Genomic DNA, 21,823 nt, shown 5'->3' on the forward strand with positions numbered 1-21,823 from the left:
TCTTTAAATATAATATCTGCTACCTGGGAGTTCAGTTTGGGGGTGAGATGGAAAAGAGCAAAGGATGGCAGGCCGTTCATAAATACATATATGGTTGAAAAATAGCTCAATCACATGGACTATGAGAAGTATTTTTGAATGGATTTATTTATTTTATGGCAAGAGCAACCTCATAATCCAACAAAAAGCTAGATCAGTCAGCAAGCACCCCCTTCCTAGGATCCTGAAAGAGAGTGTTCTAGGCCATCTCTGAAAACATCAGGGGAAAAAAAAGAAAATATCAAAATGTTCAGTACTCCAGACTGCTTTATTGTTCCACTGTGAAAAAGTAGCAATTGGCAAGGGTAATGTGACAACATGTATCATTAAAAATAATATTTTCCTGGTCTTATCCAAAAGCCTTTTCATTGTTTTAAATTCATTGTAAATGATTATATAGCTTATTTTTTTGCATATATGAAAATTCTACTGAAAAAGAAAAAAAATTTTTTTATTCCATGAGTTACAAGGAGTTCAATTAAAAGTTACTGTTGGTTGTATGTCTGAAAGTACACATACAGGAGTAGTATTGATTAAAATCACTTTGAACTCTAAGGAGATGTTTGGTAACAGTTTCAATAACTGATAAATTATTTTCAACACTAAGTTTCTAGGCAGTATGTGTACATCTTACAGGATATCTTATTTGGCAATCAGAAAAAATCAAAACTCTTATGAAATTATTTGCAGAAGTAGGTGATGACAAAATATATAGAAGTTTGGTATGCAAATTCGTGATTTTTCACCAAAATAATTCTTCCTTGTATGTATTTTAATATTCTACCAAAGCAAGTTTATAAATCGAATCCCTTATTTTTTAAGGCAACTCTTGCTAGTTAGTGGATAAGAAAATGCTTTTATTGTTTCTGCATTGCCAGGAGAACTAGACCCTTGACAGAGAAGGGTGGGTCATGCTTTTATGTTCACGATGGGGCCCCCTGTTTGGGCCAACTAGGCCAAAAGTAAAGTTCTAGAGTGAGCTATGTTGCCAACACCTTGAGATATGCAGAAGCTTCTATTGCTAAACTTAGAAGCTGGCATAGTTGGACTTCCTCTGTAGTAGTCAGTCCCCTTCCTCCTCGCATTCTGCTGGCTGAGCTGCGTGATCTACCTTGCATTTTATCTTCACTTTCTTCCCCAAGAAGAAATGAGCCCCTATTTTATTTCATGGCAGGAAGGCTGATCTACAACATGAACTTTGCCCCCATTTCTTGGAGGATCATCAGCCAATTAGTTTTGATTCTGAGGCCCTGAGAAATGGGGTAGCAGTAGGAATGTGCAACGTGCTGTCACTGAAGTCTGCTTGGGTGTGTTGTTTCCCCCAGAGTGGGCTCCACCCTTGCCCTAACCGCACCGAGTGTGGATATCTCACTGTTTAAAAAACAAGGTTCATTTTTAGGGCAGCATTGCTTCAGAATTGCCACACAAAAACCAGCTTAAGAAATGTACAGCAACTTCAAATTGTTTTGTAAGTAATGGGTTGTCTATTTGTAAAACTGATGGTGCATAGTTTAGGGGGAAGCACCGATAAGATAGATGGTTAGTTTTGTGTTAGCTGCTGGTAATATGCCGTGCTCTCCGTGGGAAGGAGCCTGCGGCTTTATCACTCAACTAAATTTTTTTCCTATTAGTTCACTTGTTTGCTTTTTTTTTTTTTCTTTTTTTTCTAAACAATTTACTGAACTGTTGTTGTTTTTGCTTAGGGGATCACAGTGATTGTTTAAATTAAGGAAAATACTGGTCGTTTCCCAAATGTGCTAATTATTTAACATAAAAATGCTTGAAGGTAGTGTTTTGCACTGAATTTATTGGACCCACTAACAGCATAATCTAGCGGTACTGTATTTCGAGACATCGTGACATGAACTTTGTGTGTAAGAGTGGGTTCATTGAATTAAAAAAAGGCAGCATCTAAAGAGCCTTTATTTCTGTCATAATGATGCTTTGTCCTGCTGCTGCTGGGTATTTGTCAGAAGAGTTGGGGAAGGCTGCAGCCCAAAGTTCTGTTCCCTGCCTTGTCTGTGCCTCTGTTCTTTCTAGACTTTGTGACGTGAACAGTAAGTTGAACTATAGGAGAGAATTGCTGTTATTCAATGAGGTCCACATTTCAGCAATTTTTTCTTTGCAAATGGATCTGACTCCCCCCCCCTTAGATATTGGGGTTCCGTCTGTAGCTAGGTTTTCATGCCTGTGGAGTGTTTAATTATGCACTGACCAAAGTAGGCACATTGAGAGAGAGACTGCTTCGTGATCTCTTCTGCGCTGACTGTTGTCTTCCTCTCATGCGTGTTCATCGCGTACCCTTGTGGGATAGACACACCCATTCAGTACAAGCAAGACGAACAACTTGCTTCAGTTGAAATCAAAGCTGAATGTTGAAAATGTCAGATTTTCGTAAAGCTTGCAGGGTGACATTGTGTCATCCTTTTTGGACTTACGCTTGTGAAGTGTACACTTTCCTTGCTTTAGCTTTCTCTTTGAAAATTAGTAGTAATTGTGTTTAGCTATTTTCTAACATCACAAAGATGTAAGAATAAAGTAGAAGCTTGGTATCAGAAAAAAAAACACTAGCCTGGTAATAATCAAAAGGCTATTTCTTTTGGACGCTGGTTTCTTCACTTTTTTAAAAAAATTTTTTGGATGTTTATTCATTTTTTGAGAGAGTGCACGTGCGAATGGGGGAGGGGCAGAGGAAAACGGAGACACAGAATCTGAAGCAGGCTCCAGGCTCCGAGCTGTCAGCCCAGAGCCCAAAGCAGGGCTCAAACCCACAAACCATGAGATCATGACCTGAGCCGAAGTCGGAAGCTTAACTGACTGAGCCACCCAGGCGCCCCGCTAGTTTCTTCAGGGAAACTTGGGAATTTGGGTTAGCTCTCTAAGATCTTTTCCAGCTGAGAATACCCACCCCACTTCTCTTTGTAAAGACACATGCCTTTTCCAGCAATACTAAAGGGGATGTATTAGATTAGAATTGAGACAAAAAAAATGTTTAGATGTTAACCCAGAATCATTCTTATAAATGACGTGAAAACTAAAGCTTTACTTTAAATAAACTGTGTATATTAGAAATTTTGGAAGTTTACATTTTGATTCTATTTCTGAGCAGAACTGGCTAATAAGTCATCACCTCAACAAGAAAAAAAATTTCAAATTGTGTTTTGCATCCTGAACCAATACACAAATCACATACACACCACTTAATTTCTGAAATAAGTTTCCCTTACGGTACAGAAAACACTGCTATTTTTTTGTTATGTTTCATTTTTAAATTGTTGGTTTCAGTCCACTGAACTAGATGATCTCTACTGTCCCCTTGAACTCTAGGAGAATACATTTACTCTTAGACTTTTTTATAGTTGCTCCAGAGCAAAGTTTGCCAACCAGTTGGTTGTTAAATATCGAAATAGGGAGATTTTCTAAATAGATTTTATTTGGAACTTATAAAATTTGGAATTTAGTAGTTAATATCTCCAGTAATACTTCATCTTATTTTTTTTCTTGTAATAATTATGTAATTATTTTTATAATTATAAAAATTATCTATTTTCACATCCTCTCATGATTATTCCAGTATTCTATACAAATGTTATTCATACATACCATATTAGTGAAAACTAATACACATACCATAACATGAAAAGGGTTGGGAAGTCTTTTCTAGAGAATTGGATATAATGTGTCATGTGGAATAGATGTAGAGTACCAGGTTACTATTGATAGACCCTCATCTCTATCTCTCTCACCAGAGGTTTCCCAGGACTCTACAGAAGTTCCCTTCTCTGCTTTAACATACTTTTAAAAAGTGTTAATTTTATAACTTAAAAAATACATACAGTAAAAAGATGAAACCATATAAGAGGCATATGACAAAATGTCTCTTTGCAACCCTAATCCCTCAGCCCTACTCCTTAGGGGGGAAACTTCTTTCTTTTTCCAGATAATTTCTATGGATGAGTGCCCTTTTTAAAAAAATAAATAAATAAAATAAAATTGTACAACACATACCATTATGTGTCTCATTCTTTTTAATGGCTGTATAGTACTTCAGTGTATGGATGGATGTACTATAATTTATTCAGTCGTCCTTTGATAGATATCTGGATTGTTTCCAAGTTGTTCCCTTTCTCCCCTGTCAGATATACTCATGGTATCAGTCCTCTCTCCTGTCTCCATTTTGGGGCAGAACCCAGGTGCTATAGGAAAGGGGTGATAGTGCTGTGCAAAAATAGAGAATCCCCTCATCAAATTCTCCTCTGGCTAAAGCACCAAGGGTACGCCCCTCTGTCCCCGCCATTTATGAGTGGGTAAGAACTGTCCTGGGAGTAATTTTTCAGCAGATTAATGAAATAACATTGGGCTCAAAGTCTGGTAACTTGAGTGTAAGATTGTGGGCAGGTTACTTAATCTCCTTGAACCCTCAGTTTTGCCATCTATAAAATGAGAGATTGGAATAGATGAGTTTTAATGCCCTTTCCAACCATAGTATTTATGTACATTTTTGTTGGGGTATTGATTTAAGCTATATAACCCAATTTATATTAAGTTTCTGGTCTTTAAATTGGAAACATCTTTTGTGTATATTGTGTGATGTGTAATTTATTTGACCTACCATATGGACTAAGCTATTTTAAAGTTTAAGAATGTGAAAAAGAGAAGTTGAATATTATATTTTATATAAACTCTCCTTTTCTAAAAAGCCCATTTCAAAAGTATAAAACCCATTCCAGGAAAAAGCAGATCTTTTTATCAAACTTGAATACTTGAGGAGAAGATTCTGAGTGAGGTGATGTTTGTTTTTAAAATGGATCCTTGTAATTTTCAGTGAATCTAACCATTCAAGGCTAATCCTCAGGGCTTTGAAACTTGGCATTAGCCCCCTTGCTTAAATTGTTTTCATATTCTAGTCCTCTAATCCATGTCTTGTTTCAGTGAATGCTAAAACTAGTAGTGCTCAACACAGCTAAAGTTTTCTGATTTGGTGCTGAGGAAGCAGCCTAGAGGTGACCTGCACGCTATCATCCTGCCAGCAAAGTTACCAAGTTACACAGCAAAGTTAAAAAGTAACAGAAGCAGGAATTTTTGCTGCATCACACATAAGATGTTTAGGATTGCCTGTTTCACCATTTTATTCTTGTAATTCTGTCAAGTGACAGCTGTCCTGAAAGCAGAATGGCAAAGAACTTCATTGTTTGATTTGTTTAATAACAACAAGAAGATAAAAGGCATTTTCTCAGCCCAGAGGTCAGGGGAGTCTGTGTGTGTGTTTGTATGCTGGTTTAGCCTAGGTATAGCCTTCCTATACCTTGAATAAGTATCCTTCTCTAAAACCAGATATGTTATTTATTATGTAAGCGGTGCTACATAAATCCTATTGGTATTCTGTGGTCATTTTCATAGCAGTTGTTTGACATATGGTTCAGTTCAGCAAAATGTATCGAGGGCCGCCTACGAATACGCACTGTGTTAAGTGGTGAAAGTACCGAAATGACAGAGACAGCCTCGCTGGAATCTATTAAAATGACAACCTTCTTATTTTTTCCATTGTTAAAATTTTCTAGTATCCACTGGTTAAGTATAACTGGGACAGAGGAAGTTCTTCAAAGTTTGACTGTGAAAATAGATGAAAACAAGGGGGCTTTAATGTCTTGTTTGGACAGTGTCATCTACCGTGGAGGGCACACTCTTCTGTGTGTGGATCTGCTAGTGACGTCGGTTTCTCACTAATCAGACTCTAAACAAAAGACAGCAACGGTGGTTGGACTAATTTAGCCTCAGTTTTTGCCTAGCTAAATGTATCTGATCTACAAAAACCTGTTGTAATTATTGTACCTCATATATTATGAATTCATTTAGTGCTTGTATGACACTAACCTTGAAAATGGTCACACTGTCTTGATGACACATCCTGATACCTTCTTTGTCAAGTTACCCCATCCATTGTGGCATTTACGACTAAGGAAATTCTCTATAGTTGGAAATATACAGGATACTGCTGTCTACAGGATGTTGAACAGCTTTGTCTAAAACATTCACAATCATTTTAGAAAAACAATCCTATGATAGCACAGTCAGTCAAATAGATTATAGTTTGAGCTGAAGCAGAAAACCATTTTAAGTGTGTGTGTGTGTAAAAGAGAGGAGAAAAAAATCTAATCATTACTCTGGTCGTTATGCAATCCAAGAAGGGACTGCTGTTTCTTCTTTGGAGCCCAGCTTTTGGCTGGGGTCCTGTGACACACAGTGGGAATTCACTTCCTATCAGGAAACGCTGTTTTTCAATGTATTATCTTGTTGAGACAACCACAGTGAACAATAGGCTATTAATGTATTAGAACAACAAGTGTCATAACTAAGCCAATATTTGCTTTGTTTTGCATGTCACCCTAAAAAAAAAAAAAAAAAAAAAAAACTTTTGGCCGGGCTTCAGAATGCATTTGACCATCAGTAACCGCTGGGCATAAAAGCCGTGACAGTTAAAAAGAACAAAGAAGAGAAAAATGTGTTAATAACGGTGATGAGCTTCCTGCAGGTTTACTCAGTTCCTGCCCCAAAAAAACGAGAATAAATTAAATAGTTTCATATACATCTTTCAGGCATGAAAAATGTCCACTTAAAGGCCCATTTTGAGTTTTGGAAGCCACACCAAGAAGCTGGTATAAAGAAAAAGCCTCAAACTCATTTCTCTCATGAAATGTCAAGCCCTCTTATGAGATATATCTCATTCAATTTTGGATACTTGTATTTAAAATAATTTTATAACCACCTCACTTTATACGTGAAGAAAATCAGACCTTACCTTTCATTTCAATCTTCCTTTACTGTCTTAACCCCAAATTCTGTTTAACAGCAATTCTTAACAACTCTTGGATATTTTATATTTTTCTTTTGACAGTTGTCATAAACTGGTTTCTACTCTCCGTTATCTTACCATGTAGTCATGTTTTAGTTCTTTCTATGATTAAGCTGAAAAGTCCTTAAAGGCAGGACCTAGACCTGTGCCTCATATTTCCTTGTAGACTTTACCTAACAGCTGAGTTAGTGTTTGCTGATGGATTGGATCAGTAGTTTGTTTTTTTTTATTTTAAGATGACATTTTTGTACCATCACTTGTACCTAGTCTCAAAATCCAGGAGAAAATACAGATTTTTTTAAATTGTTCTTTTTATATCGTCATTCTTTTTTGATTACTTTTCAGTCAGCTTAAGGCATTTCATATTCAGGTCACAATATTCATTACCTCAACCATCTTGGGTAGCTGGCCATTCTGAACAAACCATGATTAGCCCAATTTTCTAGGGTTGCTCTAAATTCTCTGCCCTAGTTTATTCTAAAAGAAGTAGAGAATGGGATATTATGATTCAATAGTCCTACTCACCTCACTCAGTTTAATAAACCTTTATTGTATAACTGTAAGCAGACAGTAAAGAAAGGAAAAAGATGTTGGCCCAGTTACTGGGCTAGACAGACCTACTCAAATAAAGGCAACACAGACTCTGAAAAATTGTTTTGGGAGCAGTACTGGGTTGGGAGCTGAGGAAGGCTAATTCTTAATTCTGATGGAAGAGATTGGGAAAGCCATCATGGAAGGCGTTGACTTTTGAGTAAGACCTCAAAGTATGGATTAAGAGTTGAATGGATGGTGGCACTTGGTGACTCAGTCGGTTAAGTGTCCAGTTTCAGCTCAGGTGTGATCTTGCGGTTCGTGAGTTTGAACCCCGCATCGGGTTATCTTCTCTCAACATAGAACCCACTTTGGATCCTGTGTCCCCCTCTCTTTCTGCTTTTCTCTGTCTTTCTCTCTTTCTCAAAGATAAACATTTAAAAAAAAAAAAAGGATGGATGGAGACTAGAGGGGAAAACAGTCCTAGCATATAAGAAATAATATGAGCAAGGCATCAGTCAGGGAAAAGGCTTCTGTTTGGGTAAGTCCTCATTTTCCTCTAAGTCTGTGAGGGATAAACTTGGAAATCTTTTCCATCCTCTTTTCAGAGCCCGAATTTTAGAACTCCCCCCACCCCCCAGGCCGATTCCTAAGTATTTTTTAAAGATAGGAATCCAAGGTGGGTTGTTTTTTTTTTCCTTGAAAGAGGGACTAAGAAACTTGCAGAGTTTTTTAAGTTGATTTTTTAATGTTTATTTATTTTTAAGAGAGAGCTAGCTAGCAGGGGAGTGGCTGAGAGGGAGACACAGAATCCGAAGCAGGCTCCAGGCTCCGAGCTGTCAGCACAGAGCTGGACACAAGGCTCGAACCCACAAACCATGAGATCGTGACCTGAACCGAAGTCAGATGCTTAACTGACTGAGCCACCCAGGCACCCCAGAAAATTGTGTTTTTGGAAATTTACAGTAGGTAGCTTTGTGTTTCTCAGTTGTAACCATGAACCCTAAGGGTTATAGTGTTCATACTACCTTTTAGATGTTTAAAATAGACTCTTAAAAACTGAGAACAAACTGAGGGTTGATGGGGGGTGGCAGGGTGGGGTGGGTGGGTCATGGGCATTGAGGAGGGCACCTGTTGGGATGAGCACTGGGTGTTGTATGGAAACCAATTTGACAATAAATTTCATATTAAAAAAAAACAAAACAAACACTTCCTGGCACTTTACAACTCTACAGAACCCTTCCTTGACAATAGAGATCAAAAGTAGAAACAAAATATTTAACAAACTCTGGAGAGCTACTTAAGTTACTAAGCTCCATGAAGATTGCTTTTTATTTGACAATAAAGTACTTGATGTCGGCTTTAAGTCCAGCTAAATAGGCACTATAGAACTAAGCTGAGTCTAGTCTTTGTGAGCCTCAGAAAAACAAGAATCCTACTCCAAGCCTGAATTTAAAATATAACAAGCAACTTAAGTGGACCCTTCAGGCATGTGTGAGTACGCACAAAAAGCTGAGTCATAAAGTTGATTCTCTCTAGTGAATTACAAGGAAAACTTGAAAAAGCAGCATTCTCATTATTTTAAAAAATGGTATAAATGGTTCTAAATTCTTATGAAAATAACACCAAAAATCTGTTTTGTGTGTTAACCCTGAATGCTTACCTACAAACTACTTAAAATCAAGAAATGGGAGCTTGAGGCATCAGGTGACTTTTCTTTTTCATAAAAGTTAACATTTAATGCATAGTAGCTTCTTTTTTAATGTTTACTTATTATGACAGAAAGAACATGCACACGTGAGCAGGGGAGGGGCAGAGAGAGAGAGGGAGAGAGAGAGAATCCCAAGCAGGCTCCACACAGCACAGAGCTGGACACGGGGCTCAATCTCAAGAGCCACGAGATCTTGACCTGAGCCGAAATCAACAAGATGCTTAACCGACTGAGCCACTCAGGTGCTCCAATGCATAGTAGCTTCTGAAATTAGTTTATTGCCAAACCTTTAAAGGGATGTTTTAATGCAGTTTGTATTTTAAATCTTTTCTTAGGTCGTGTGATCTTTATATGTATATGTTTTATGTATCTGAGAACAGATAAGGTGGGTCTAGGTAATGTGAAAAGTCTCAAGTGAAATAAATTGAGGGACACATTGAGAAGTCACATTCTTTTGGGGACCTCTTTCATCATATGGAGAATTGAGGGGGTGGAATTAGATGTAATATTTTATGTCCTATTAAGCTCTAACACCTTTAAGTTTTAAAGATGCTATTTATTTTGGTTCTAATTAGGTAATATTAAGGAAGGGCAATATTTATTTCTTGGGACAGTTGTTATTTGGGTTTATAAATGTTTTGTTTCTCTGCTATCCTTACAAAGGTATTTTGCATCCTTTAAAAATCTGCACGTCTGTTCTCTTTGTTAAATTTTCCTCCATAAATTAAATGATGGATTCATTTAATGCTTTCTCTTTTTTCCTGAATTTGACATTAGACTTTTTAAGTTTTCTTTCAAATGTTCTTAGTTTTTATTAAGACGGAAGGTTTCAGCTGTGGGTTAGAGACTTAATCATTTTTCTCTTCCCATTGTCTCAATGTCAGAAAAGAATCTCCGTCTCTTTTCTCATATATGAATTAGTTGTCATAAAATATCAAAAGGTATACATATATTTTCAAGGTTCTTAATCATATCAACTAAGCCTACCTTTCTAAAGTTTTATTTAAGTAGTCTCTACACCCGACATGGGGCTTGAGCTCACGACCCTGAGATCAAGAGCCACACACTCCTTCAACTGTGCCAGCTGGGTGCCCTTGACTTTTCCAGGCTAAATCTTACATTATACTTGGTCAGAACCTAGACCTCTTTAAATGATAATAAATGTCCAAACAGTTCTAGATGAAATAATGGGGCATATATAATATAGGTATTAGGATCCAAAGGACTCACCCACAACTACCTTTTCTTCCTAAAGCTCACAATTATAGTTGTAGTTGATATTACACTTGGTGGAAGATTAAACTTGGTGAATGACCAGGAATTTTGCTTATTTATTATTGACTTAATAATCTAATTCCTCGGTGTCAGGTCCTGTACCACCTGCTTTCATGTTCAGGTAAACTTTGTGGTAGGAAAAATCTATGAAAATATATATTTTTCCAAAGAATTCGTATTAGAGGTAGGGACCTAGATATGGTGTTCATATAGGTGGTTCGCTTAGAGGTGGGGCCTGGGGTAAGAGAGGAGTTGGAAACATTTACCAAAGGATCTTAATGGGTATAAATTTGAAATGACTAAAATTGTAAAACATCATTGGGGATTAAGGGGAGGGATGGAATCGTGAAAGGTCGAGACACAATACAGCACAGTAAGGGGTGCCTGGGTGGCTCAGTCGGTTAAGCATCTGACTTCAACTCAGGTTATGATCTCACAGTTTGTGGGTTCGAGTCCCACGTCCGGCTCTGTGCCAACAGCTCAGAGCCGGAAGCCTGCTCTTGATTTTGTGTCTCCCTCCCTCTCTCTGTCCCTCCTCTGCTAGCACTCTGTCTCTTTCTCAAAAATGAATAAAAACGTTAAAAATTTTTAAAAAACAAATAGCACAGTGGTTAAGAACAGAGGTTGTGGAGCCAGTCTCCTTGAATTCATATCTCTGTATCTCCACTCACACATACTCTTGTGTGACCTTGGATAAGTAACTTCTCTCTGCTCTTAGTCTGTGAAATGAATATGGGAATAGCACCTACCTTTCTAGGGTTATTATGGGGATTAAAAGAGTTAAAACATGCTACATTCTTTTTTTTCTTTAATTTCTTTTAGTGTTTGTTTATTTTTGAGAGAGAGGGCGAGTGAGGGAGGGGCAGAGAGAGGGGGAGACACAGAATCCGAAGCAGGCTCCAGGCTCCGAGTTGTCAGCACAGAGCCCGCTGTGGGGCTTGAACCTGTGAACGGTGATATCATGACCGAAGCAAAGTCGGACACTTAACCGACTGAGCCACCCAGACGCCCCAAAACAAGCTATGTTCTTAAAGCAAATTAGACATTAGGTGGTCAAGAAATGTTGACTACTAGCCCATACCCCTCTCTTTGCGTAAAAACATTTTCATCAAAAATGGCGTTTTTGAAAATTCTGATGTAATTTGCTTAATGAAAATACACACAAGCTAAGTTACTAAAAAGGATAGTGTGAGAGATGGAGTTGGAGTGGCCGAACATGCCTGACAAGGATTTGGAATCTAGGTGGATCCTTGAGAACAGGGCAGAACCCTAGCAACAGACAGTGGGAAAGAACCCAAGTGTGTGGACTGTTGATTCAACAGTAGATGCCAAACCCTGGCTCGTAGGCAGAGCATAGGGACAGGGTATTTTGATAATTGAGAGAAGGCTAGATGGGGAATCAATACCAGTGACCTCTGCATGGCATCAAAAATCCCCTATGAGCCAAGATGCGAGCTATCAGGTGACCTCAGGGAACAAGAGAAAACAGAGGGTCTAAGACGGAGACCTGGGGTAGCAACTTTAGGTCCAATTTTGAAAATATTTGGAGTTACCTGACAGAAACGAGAAAGAGTTATAGGCTGCCTTTCATAGTGAGTAGAGGGCTGAGAGAGTTTGAAAAGTATTGCTCAAGTGAAAGTCAAACAACAGAGCGGAAGCAGCAGCAGCAAGATTATACTTGATGAGCTGCTTAACTAGTTTCTTACGGATTTTCGTAATCCTAGGGATCCAGAGCCTATGGCACGATGCCGAATCTGCAGGTTAGGGGTCAGCGGTCCCTCACGTGGGGAGATGGGCAGAAGTACAGCATGTATGTAGGCATGGCAAGAAACCTGCTAATCTGAACAAGTGGCTTTTTTTTTTTTAAAGGTGTTTTTTTTTTTTTTTAATTTTTTTTTTCAACGTTTATTTATTTTTGGGACAGAGAGAGACACAGCATGAACGGGGGAGGGGCAGAGAGAGAGGGAGACACAGAATCAGAAACAGGCTCCAGGCTCCGAGCCATCAGCCCAGAGCCTGATGCGGGGCTCGAACTCCCGGACCGCGAGATCGTGACCTGGCTGAAGTCGGACGCTTAACCGACTGCGCCACCCAGGCGCCCCTGAACAAGTGGCTTTTTAAGTCCGTCTTTGGTTAAATGAAAAAAAAATTCCATCAAACTGTAATCTTTTATAGTTTGATAACTGTGTTAATACTGTTTCATATTACGCATTCATTGTGAATCTTTTTTTTTTTTCTTTACAAAGAAATTTCAGCTTCTGAGGTGACAAAAACATTCATATGTTCTTGGCTTCAGATTTTCTTGGAAACATTGTTTCTCAGTCTGAAATTGCAGTTTGCAGAAGTCATGCCGCTGTGAGGATAACTGTGTTGCCTCGCCCTTAACTTATATCGAATGTCATTCGAGTTGCTGTTTTGATTTCTGTTATTTCTAAGGAGATAACTTTGATTCTGCAAACGTGTCTGGCTATCTGTCCACATTGTTGCGATGGTCAATTGTCTGCTTAAAATCGGTATTATCATCAAGATGGAAATTCCATTGGAACAGCGTGTGTATTTGTTTCCTAGAACTACCATAACAAAGTACCACAAAATGAGTGGCTGAAAACAACAAAAATGTATTCTCTTACAGTTCTTGAGTCCAGAAGTCTAAACTCAGTGTGTCAGCAAGGTTGGTTTCTTCTGGGGGGCTCTGAGGGAAAACCTGTCATGTGCTTCTCCTATCTTTTGGTGCTGGCAGGTGTCTCAAGCTTGTTCAGCATACTTTTAACCTCTGCCTCCATCATCTAGCTTTTTTCCCTGTGTCTTTTCTGTCTCCTCTATGTCTGTGTCCACATCTCTCTCACTTTTGTAAAGACGTTAGTCCTTGGGTTTAGGGCCTCCCCTAATCCAGTATGACTTCATCTTAATTTGATCACAAATTAAGGCCCTATTTTCAAGTCAAGTCACATTCTGAAGTAATGATGTGAATTTGGGGGGCACCTTCAACCCAGTACAGTATGTAAAGTTGATCTTTAGATCTAAAGGGTGGTTCATTTGAAAAAAGTTAGTTTCGAGGCACCTGGGTGACTTGGTTGGTTGAGCGTCCAACTTCGGCTCATGTCATGATCTTGTGGTTCGTGAGTCTGAGCCCCACATTGGGCTCACTGCTGTCAGTGCAGATCCCACTTGGAATCCTCTGTCCCCCTCTCTCTGCCTATCCCCTGCTTGTGTGCGCACACGCTCTCTCTCAGAGGGGGAAAAAAAAGCTTTAAAAAGAAGAAAAGAAAAATCTAGTTTCACAAAATAGATTTTTTTCTTTTTTTTTACAAAACCAGTTTCTGACATTGATGAACATCTCTTTTCATGGACTGCCATAACAATTATCAGATTTCTAAAATGGCAGGTTATGACCAAGTATTTTTGAAAGTGATTTTCAAGTACTATTACCTGTGCTTAATAAATTTCATTTTTGTGGCTCACTATTAGACTTTCCGTAGAAGGAAAACAGATGGAGTTGTGATGATCTTGAAATCCTCCTTACTAGCCAAAATCTGAAGGTGGGAACTCCTTCAAATCAGACTTCCTTGCAGTGACAATGTATTGAGTTGCCTACAGCTTTTGGATTGACTTTTGCAGCTGTATTTTATATGTTATAATCATAAAAGCCAAAATTCTTTAGTTGGGATGCCTGAAATAGTAGATCAGGATGAACTCTTGGGACTTATGCATGACCTGTATTCTTTAACTTTTTATATATATGTTTTGCCTTCAGTTTTTAAAATAAAGAACTTTGCCTTTTGTGTGTGTGCCTTCCAGACCCCCTCCTATTTCTCACTGGTCACTGTGGCTCCATTAGGAATGGACCATTAGAAGTATTGTCCACAGTAACAAATCAGTTTTCTAGACTAGACTTTTGGGTGATTGTTTTGCAAACTCAACTCATTTTTTTCTTAATTTTTAAAAAATGTTTATTTACTTTTGAGAGAAAGAGAGGCGTGAGAAGGGAGACACAGAATCTGAAGCAGGCTTCAGGCTCTGAGCTGTCAGCACAGAAGCCGACGCAGGGCTCGAACCCACGAACCGTGAGATCATGACCTGAGCCAAAGTCGGACACTTAACCGACTGAGTCACCCAGGCACCCCAAACTCAACTCATTTTTAATAATGAGTTTTGTAGGATTGTTTGCATTTCTTCAGAATGAAGAACTAGAATTTCTTGAGTTCAGAATCCTTGAGAAATAAGTAGATGTAAGATTGGAATTTGAGGGAGTTAAGTTTTCCATATTACTTGTATTCTGATATTCACTTTGGAAAGTTTCCTGAGGTTTCTAGATAGATGTACAGTATTAGGTAAGAGTAAATTTGACTTCAGACATTGTCTCAAGAAAATGTCAAAAGCAAGGGCTTTAAATTTTTCGAGCTCAGTGCTGCACAAATAAATACACTTCAGTTTATGAAGTATGTGAGAGTTGATGTTTCTTTAAAAAAAGAAAGAAAGAAAGAAAGAAAGAAAGAAAGAAAGAAAAGAAACTTTTTGCCCAGAAGGACTACCATATAGTAAGAGCCAAACATTTAAGGTATCTCCAGAAATTGAGAGCAATGAATCTTTTTTTTAAAAAAAATCACAATCTTCAGTGATCCCACTTTTTAAAACCTCTCATTTATCATGAGCTGTCAAGTTCTGGATAGTTTCCTAGATCTCAGTTTTAAAAATTTCACTGATACCAGGGGACTCAATAACAGAAACTTAAATGTCTGAGAGGTACATTCGAGTAATCAATCCACTAGTCTCTGTCAACTTTCTCTTAGGAGAAGAAAAAAACCCTTTTGTTTTTTTCCCCCAATCATTTTCCAAAAGCTCCATGTTAAAGACAAACGATGACTGAGGGAATATATACAGAACATTCATCAAGTTTTGTAGAAAAGAGAGTAAAGGCACTAAGGCCATGTGTTTTTGGATTTTGCAAAATATTTGAGGGATCACCTCTCTGTGATTGATTGTTTTACTTACCATTTTATAAGGCTATATATTTATTTATTTATTTAAAAATCAGTTTCGGGTGCCTGGGTGGCTCAGTCAGTTCAGCGACTGACTCTTCATTTCAGCTCAGGTCATGATCTCATGGTTGTGAGATCAAGCCCCACATCGGGGCTCCATGCTAGGCATGGAGCCTGCTTAAGATGCTCTCGCTCTCCCCCCCACTTCTCTCAAAAATTTGTTTCAATAAAAATTTTATTTTTTTTTTAATTTTTTTTTCAACGTTTATTTATTTTTGGGACAGAGAGAGACAGAGCATGAACGGGGGAGGGGCAGAGAGAGAGGGAGACACAGAATCGGAAACAGGCTCCAGGCTCTGAGCCATCAGCCCAGAGCCCGACACGGGGCTTGAACTCATGGACCACGAGATCGGACCTGGCTGAAGTCGGATGCTTAACCGACTGCGCCACCCAGGCGCCCTGTTTCAATAAAAATTTTAAAAAGTCAGTTTCATATTTGCTTTTCCAAATAATTGATGTTGGGTACAATCTGAACTAAATCTAGATAATGGTTGAGTTTAGACTTCAAGACAATACACTTCGTCTGAACTTTTCATATATATTTTCACATTTGTAACCCTGCCTCTTACATGGCCGTTATATTTGGTAAATTTGATCTATTTATAATGAAAGATTTTTTTTTTCTCACCCTGCCAATGTCTAAGCAAGTAACTGCCCCTCTTTTCCCCAATCCCAGCCTTTCAATATGGGAGCCTGGTTCACTGTTCCTTGCAACAGGTAATATCAATAAAATATTCTTCATCAAGTATTGGTACTTTAGTGAGAAAGAGGTTAGATTCATCCTTTGCTTTGTCCAGTGGTTGAATACTTTGTCTTTGGCTCACCCTGCTGAATTTTGACCTAGCAACCTGCTTAGAATTTTCACATTTACTGCTCTTCACCTAGATGTTGTCAAAGTGTACATTTAAAATGTAACTACTGTGTTCCAGTTGTACCAGCACAGGATGTATTTTTCATGTTTGCTAAAATAATTTATCTTAATTAGTGTATTATTTTTCTTTATAAAACAAAGTTTGAAACCATAACATTCTCAAAACTGTGTCCTCCAATTGATAGTTTTCTTTTATCTGTGTGTGTGGGGGGGGGTTGTTTTTTTGTCAATAAACACTGAGCCAGCTATCAAATTCCATTAAGGACACTTAGCAACATGATGGGTTGTTGTTAACCATTACCAGTTTATTTTGTTGTTTGTTGTTTTCATTGACTTTTTAAGTTTCGATTTTAACTAAGGCTTAGATTAATAGTATTTTTTACTAATCAGTTGTCGATTCATTGTTTTCTGACTTATATTAAAGTTTAGAATTTATAGTTGTATTTTAAAGTATACTCAACAGAAGTCATTTGAAAAGATTCTGGCAATAGGCCAGAGAGAGTTAAGTTTCTACATTTATACCAATTTGATAGTCATACGAGACTTTACTACTTTCAGAGCATTTATCATTTCTGTTTTGGTGGTAAATATTGTGATCCTATAATGTATTTTCAGGCACCACAGTAAGGAAAGGCTGTAATCAAGGTTGTAATAGCTGTATATACTTCTAGGAAATGACAGTATTTTGAGTCATTCCATCTTTTTTTTTTTTTTTTGTCAACTCTTTCATACCTACTAAGATCTGTAACCATAAATAATTACATACTTGGTAAAGAACAATTGGTAATCTGAGGCAAATTATTAAACCTCAGAGTTCTTATCTGTAAAGTGGGTATATTGCCAGCATAATCTGTTTTTGAAAGTTAATTTATTTCATTATAAATAGTCAAAGGCCCTCGACTCTTTCAAAATTGATGCTGAATTAATTAACTGTAGGGGTAAAAGTGTAAACTTGAACAACATTTATTGTTAGTTACCCAGGGCACAATCAGTGTCATTTTGATAACCTCCAAGTAAGACATAGTATTCATCTGTTAGGTTAACAGTTAGAAGTTCCAAAATATTGATCAATGCCCATGTGGCAGTGTCTTCATATGAATTTGAGCCAGTTTAAGGGCCTTTCCTCTGCATTTTGTTCCTTTTTGTTTGGAACTCAAAATTGTGTTGAATGTTCCATGATATTTTATGGTACCATTCATCTTTGCCTATCTCATGAAGATACTTGATCAGCATAGCTTCTGATACTCCTTGTCTTTATGCATCTTATGTATCTGGCTTCCAAAATACTGATAGAGAGGACCAAGATACAGGGTGACAAATTATGAGGAAGCAATATTGTATCATGGAAAGAGCTCTGGACTAGGAGAACGTAGATCACCCTGGTGATGCTTAGTGTATGCTCTTGGGCACATCTCTTTATGAAGGCTTCTTTCATTAGTTATCTAATCTCGAAAACAAGAGATTTGGACCAGATATCCTTTTAATTTTGGCTTCAAAACCTTCAAAGAATTAAGTGAAAGGCACTTCTTTGACTTACTGGTGTAATATGTTGGTGGATACATCTTAATCTTTAAAAGTCTAGTTACTTATAGAAAAGGTGCTCCTCGTGTATTTAGGTTAAGCAGATTACCACTAAACAACTGGACAGTTTGTACATCTGCTTTTCTGCGCATGCTAGATAGACATCATACAATTCAGTCTGTTCACAAGCACTAAAATTTTTAGCCCTTACTTATAGCCTGTTCCTCACAGTCAATGGTATTTATAAAATGCCTACATAAAATGTGTGTGATAGGCCTGTTTTTCTCCATACATTTCACTGAAAGAGTAGATTTTGACCATGAACAATCTGTGAATGGCTTGGTAGTGCTAATATATATCATTATTATGATTTTATAGTAATATCTAATACTTGAGCATTGTAGCTTTAGAAAAATCACTCAACACTTCTGAGTATAGTTTCCTTGCATCTGTAAAATGTGATCCTTGAATCTCATCTGAAATATTCCAAGAGAACTCTCATAGAGTCAATAGCCATTATAGCAATAAGACCCTAGTGCTTTGTGGGATAATTAAATCTTCCATTGGGGCACTTAGAAAATGTCATCTGTATTACTTGGTGCTATTCAGTGCCCATTGTTGGTTTTTGGTTTTTTTTTTTTTCTTTTTTTCTTGACTTTTATCTATGTGTAGTTTGGTTTTTCCAAGTCTGTTGATTTTCATGTCAGTTGTATGTAAAATCTTGGCTAGCAGTTGAAAGTAAGTAGTTCATGCCTTTTAGAATTTAAAATGAAGAAAACTTCACTGGTCGATCTGAGGATGTGGCTTGTTATAGTTTGTGCAGGGTCCAAGTTGTTTTCTAAAACTGTAAACACCTTCACAATTTTACAGTAAATTTCATTAAGAAAAACTCTAACTCCATAAACCAGTGTGTGTTATTGTTGCTGCTGTTGTTTTAACCAAATATGCTGCCTTGAAATCTTGGCATATCTTTGATTTTTGTTTTAAATATGGAACAATAGGCCTGGTACTTGAAAGTACAGCCATCTTTTTTGCTTATGTTCTAGAGAAAGCTGTTAAAACTGCCAAGAATTAAGTTTGGAAAGACTTTTTATAATAATTTTTCATAAGATTGTTTTGACCATTCCCAGCCTAGAACTAATACAAACCAGATTGCTTTGGGAGGAGTTGTGATACAGTAAAATAATTCAAGTCAGCCACCACTTATGGAGTCCCCTGCCATTGTGAGGACTACAAACGTAAGCAAAGAGATCTGGAAAATTGAACTAGAAGTAGCTAAGAGTCAAGAAAAAGTGAAAAACAAATGGACATTAAGTAATATAGATAGCATTTTCTAAGTGCCCAAATGGAGGACAATTTAATTATCACTCAAATCACTAGGATCTTACTGCCATTTTTTTTAATATCAAAGAATCATTTCCGACTCCCTCCCATCTCTAGCGTATATTCATTTCCTCCCTCCCCGTCTCAAGTACATACACGCACTTCTTTTCCTTGTGTTTCCCATTTGACCATAACTTTTAGAGTTTCTGGAGTAGTGTTTTTCAAACGGTGGGTCATAACCCATTAGTAGAACAAGAATATTTGACCAATTTTTTTAATGAAAAAGATTAAAATAGAAAATACCAGAATGTACTACATAGAGAAAGTATCACAAATTTATTTCAGCTAAATATCTCATGTATTTGTATGTGATTACAATATAAAATGTATTTTTTATTGTGGATTGCCATTTTTAGAGTTTGAAATCCATCATTCTAGAGTATTTCATCTATTTGTGCCTTAAACCTAAATTTTTTTAAATATACATGTTGGGTGGTTACTGCATAAATATTTAGATAAGATTTTTTTAACTGGAATTTTTGTTTATGCCTGATACCTTGTTTCTAATCTGCACGGCCAGAGGAAAACCCATAGTGTTGACAATGTTTTATGATGTTACTTTTTAAAAAAATCTGTTTTTCTGCATCATTTTGAATTAAAAGAATCCTCTTAGAAGACCAATATTTTTCCCTTAATAGAGTTCGTACTGATTTATATTGCTCTGAAGTACTAGAAAGCATGCCTGTGTATGTGCAACATTAAAAATAGGATTGATTTAGGGATGCCTAGGTGGGTCAGTTGGTTGCATGTCCAACTTTGGCTCAGGTCATGACCTCACGATTCATGGGTTTGGGCCCCACGTTGGGCTTGCTGTTGTCAGCATAGAGCCTGCTTCGGATCCTCTGTCCTCCCCTCTCTCTCTCTGCCCCTCCTGCGTGGTCTCTCTCTCTCTCAAAAATAAATAAATATAAGTAAATAAAGGATTGGTTGATTAAAACCACAGTTAGATGTCACTTTACACCTGTCAGAATGACTAAAGTCAAACCCACAAAAAATAACAAGTGTTAGTGAGGAAGGGGGGAAAATTGTGCATTGTTGTCTCGTGCATTGTGTCTCGTGCATTGTTGGTGGAATGCAAACTGATGCAGCCAGTGTGGAAAACAGTATGGAGGTTCCTCAAAAAATTAAAAATAGAATTTGGGAGAGATTCTAGGTTTTCGTAATCCTGAACAACTAAACTAAGCATAAATATTTCTGCTTCTGGGGGATATGGGAAACAATTCAGTTCCAGGGCTCCTTCTCTTTAAAATTAACCAACCCTATTTTTTTTTTTTTTAATTCAAGTGTAGTTAACATACAATGTTATATTAGTTTCAAGTGTACAATATGATTCAACAGTTCTATACATTTGTTCATCAAGATAACTGTACTCTTTGGGGTGCCTGGGTGGCTCAGTCCGTTAAGCGTCTGACTCTTGATTTCGGCTCAGGTGATGATCTCATGGTTTGTGAGTTCAGGCCCCGCGTTGGGCTCTGCTCTGACAGCATGGAGCCTGTTGGGATTCTCTCTCTCCCTCTCTCTGCCTCTCCCTTGTTCGTACTCTCTCTCCCTCTCTAAATAAATAAACATTAAAAAAAATTTTTTTAAGAGAAGTAAATAATGTATGTAAAGTTCAGTGGCTAGCACATAGTAAGAGCTCAGTAACTGATAGTTGTGGTTTTTTTTTTAATTTCTTGAGTGTAGTTGATACAATGTTACATTAGTTTCAGGTGTACCGTATAATAATTCAACTCTATATATGGCTTAGTATTCGTAACAGCTAGAGATTTTCTAACAATTACAAGTTGTTTCTTTAGTAATGGGTCATCATAGCATTTAAAAGAAGCTATCAGCTTCTAACGATTAACAATAGCTATTCTAAGGTCATACAACAGTTGATGGAAATGCAAAGACTTGAAACCTGGTCTCTATCCTCAGTCCAGTACTCTGCACCATTCTGCTTTTTGCTTGAAAGAATTACATGGAAATTTTTAGAATGTAATTAAAAGTTTTTTAGTCTAATAACCAGCTAAAGTTCTAGAATATTTTAACCATATTCAAGTGAAAATACTTCATAGAGAGCAATCATATTTAAGCCGATCTGACCACAACACAATTTTTTTAAAGTTCCATAACAAAGCCAACAGTTGAAATATTTCATTTGTTGTGTCTTCTGGCTTACAAAGACTAGTGCTGCTGAAATCTGAACACTATCCATTAACTACTTTTTTACAGTATTTTGTCTGTCGGGGCTTCATATTCTAACTGTTCTTTTTACTTGAGTAAACTGTTATGTAACTAGATTTTAAGTACTCCTTAAAATTCCTTTGTGTTAGCAATAAACTGTTTTAAGGAGCTCAGATGGACCTATTATAAATAGCTTCTAAGAGTACGAGGTTCCAAAGATTGGTTACACTTCTGGACTACTGATAAAAAAACCCATTGGATATGAAAAAAGAAGTTTCTTAGAGTTGGTGCTCTGTTGCACCACATTTTTGGGTAATAGCAAGGTGATGAAAAATACTATGTTTGTAAGCCAAGCTAATAACAGTACCGCAAAACCTAATTTCTGAAGAATATCACATGACCAGAGTCATTCTATTAATAGTGGATGTTGTAAC

The 21,823-nt window shown here is 37.3% G+C and overlaps 1 protein-coding gene across 3 annotated transcripts in view; it reads left to right on the top strand.

Moving 5' to 3' along the window:
• The window catches only part of ADD3 (adducin 3), a 122,474-nt gene that overhangs the window by 67,459 nt on the left and 33,192 nt on the right, over positions 1–21,823 (top strand). For 2 of the 3 annotated variants that reach the window (XM_047073415.1, XM_047073418.1), the window contains exon 1: positions 1,407–1,507. The exons of the other annotated variant lie outside the window; for it this stretch is intronic. The gene's annotated coding sequence lies outside the window, so the exon portion shown is untranslated. Of the gene's footprint in view, positions 1–1,406; positions 1,508–21,823 lie in introns of those variants that run through there. 3 annotated transcript variants of the gene reach the window in all.

This window comes from Lynx rufus, unplaced genomic scaffold (assembly GCF_022079265.1).
Source record: "Lynx rufus isolate CCGP_SWC_20201006 ecotype Redwood Valley unplaced genomic scaffold, mLynRuf1.p SCAF_11, whole genome shotgun sequence".
Taxonomy (NCBI): Eukaryota; Metazoa; Chordata; class Mammalia; order Carnivora; family Felidae; genus Lynx; species Lynx rufus.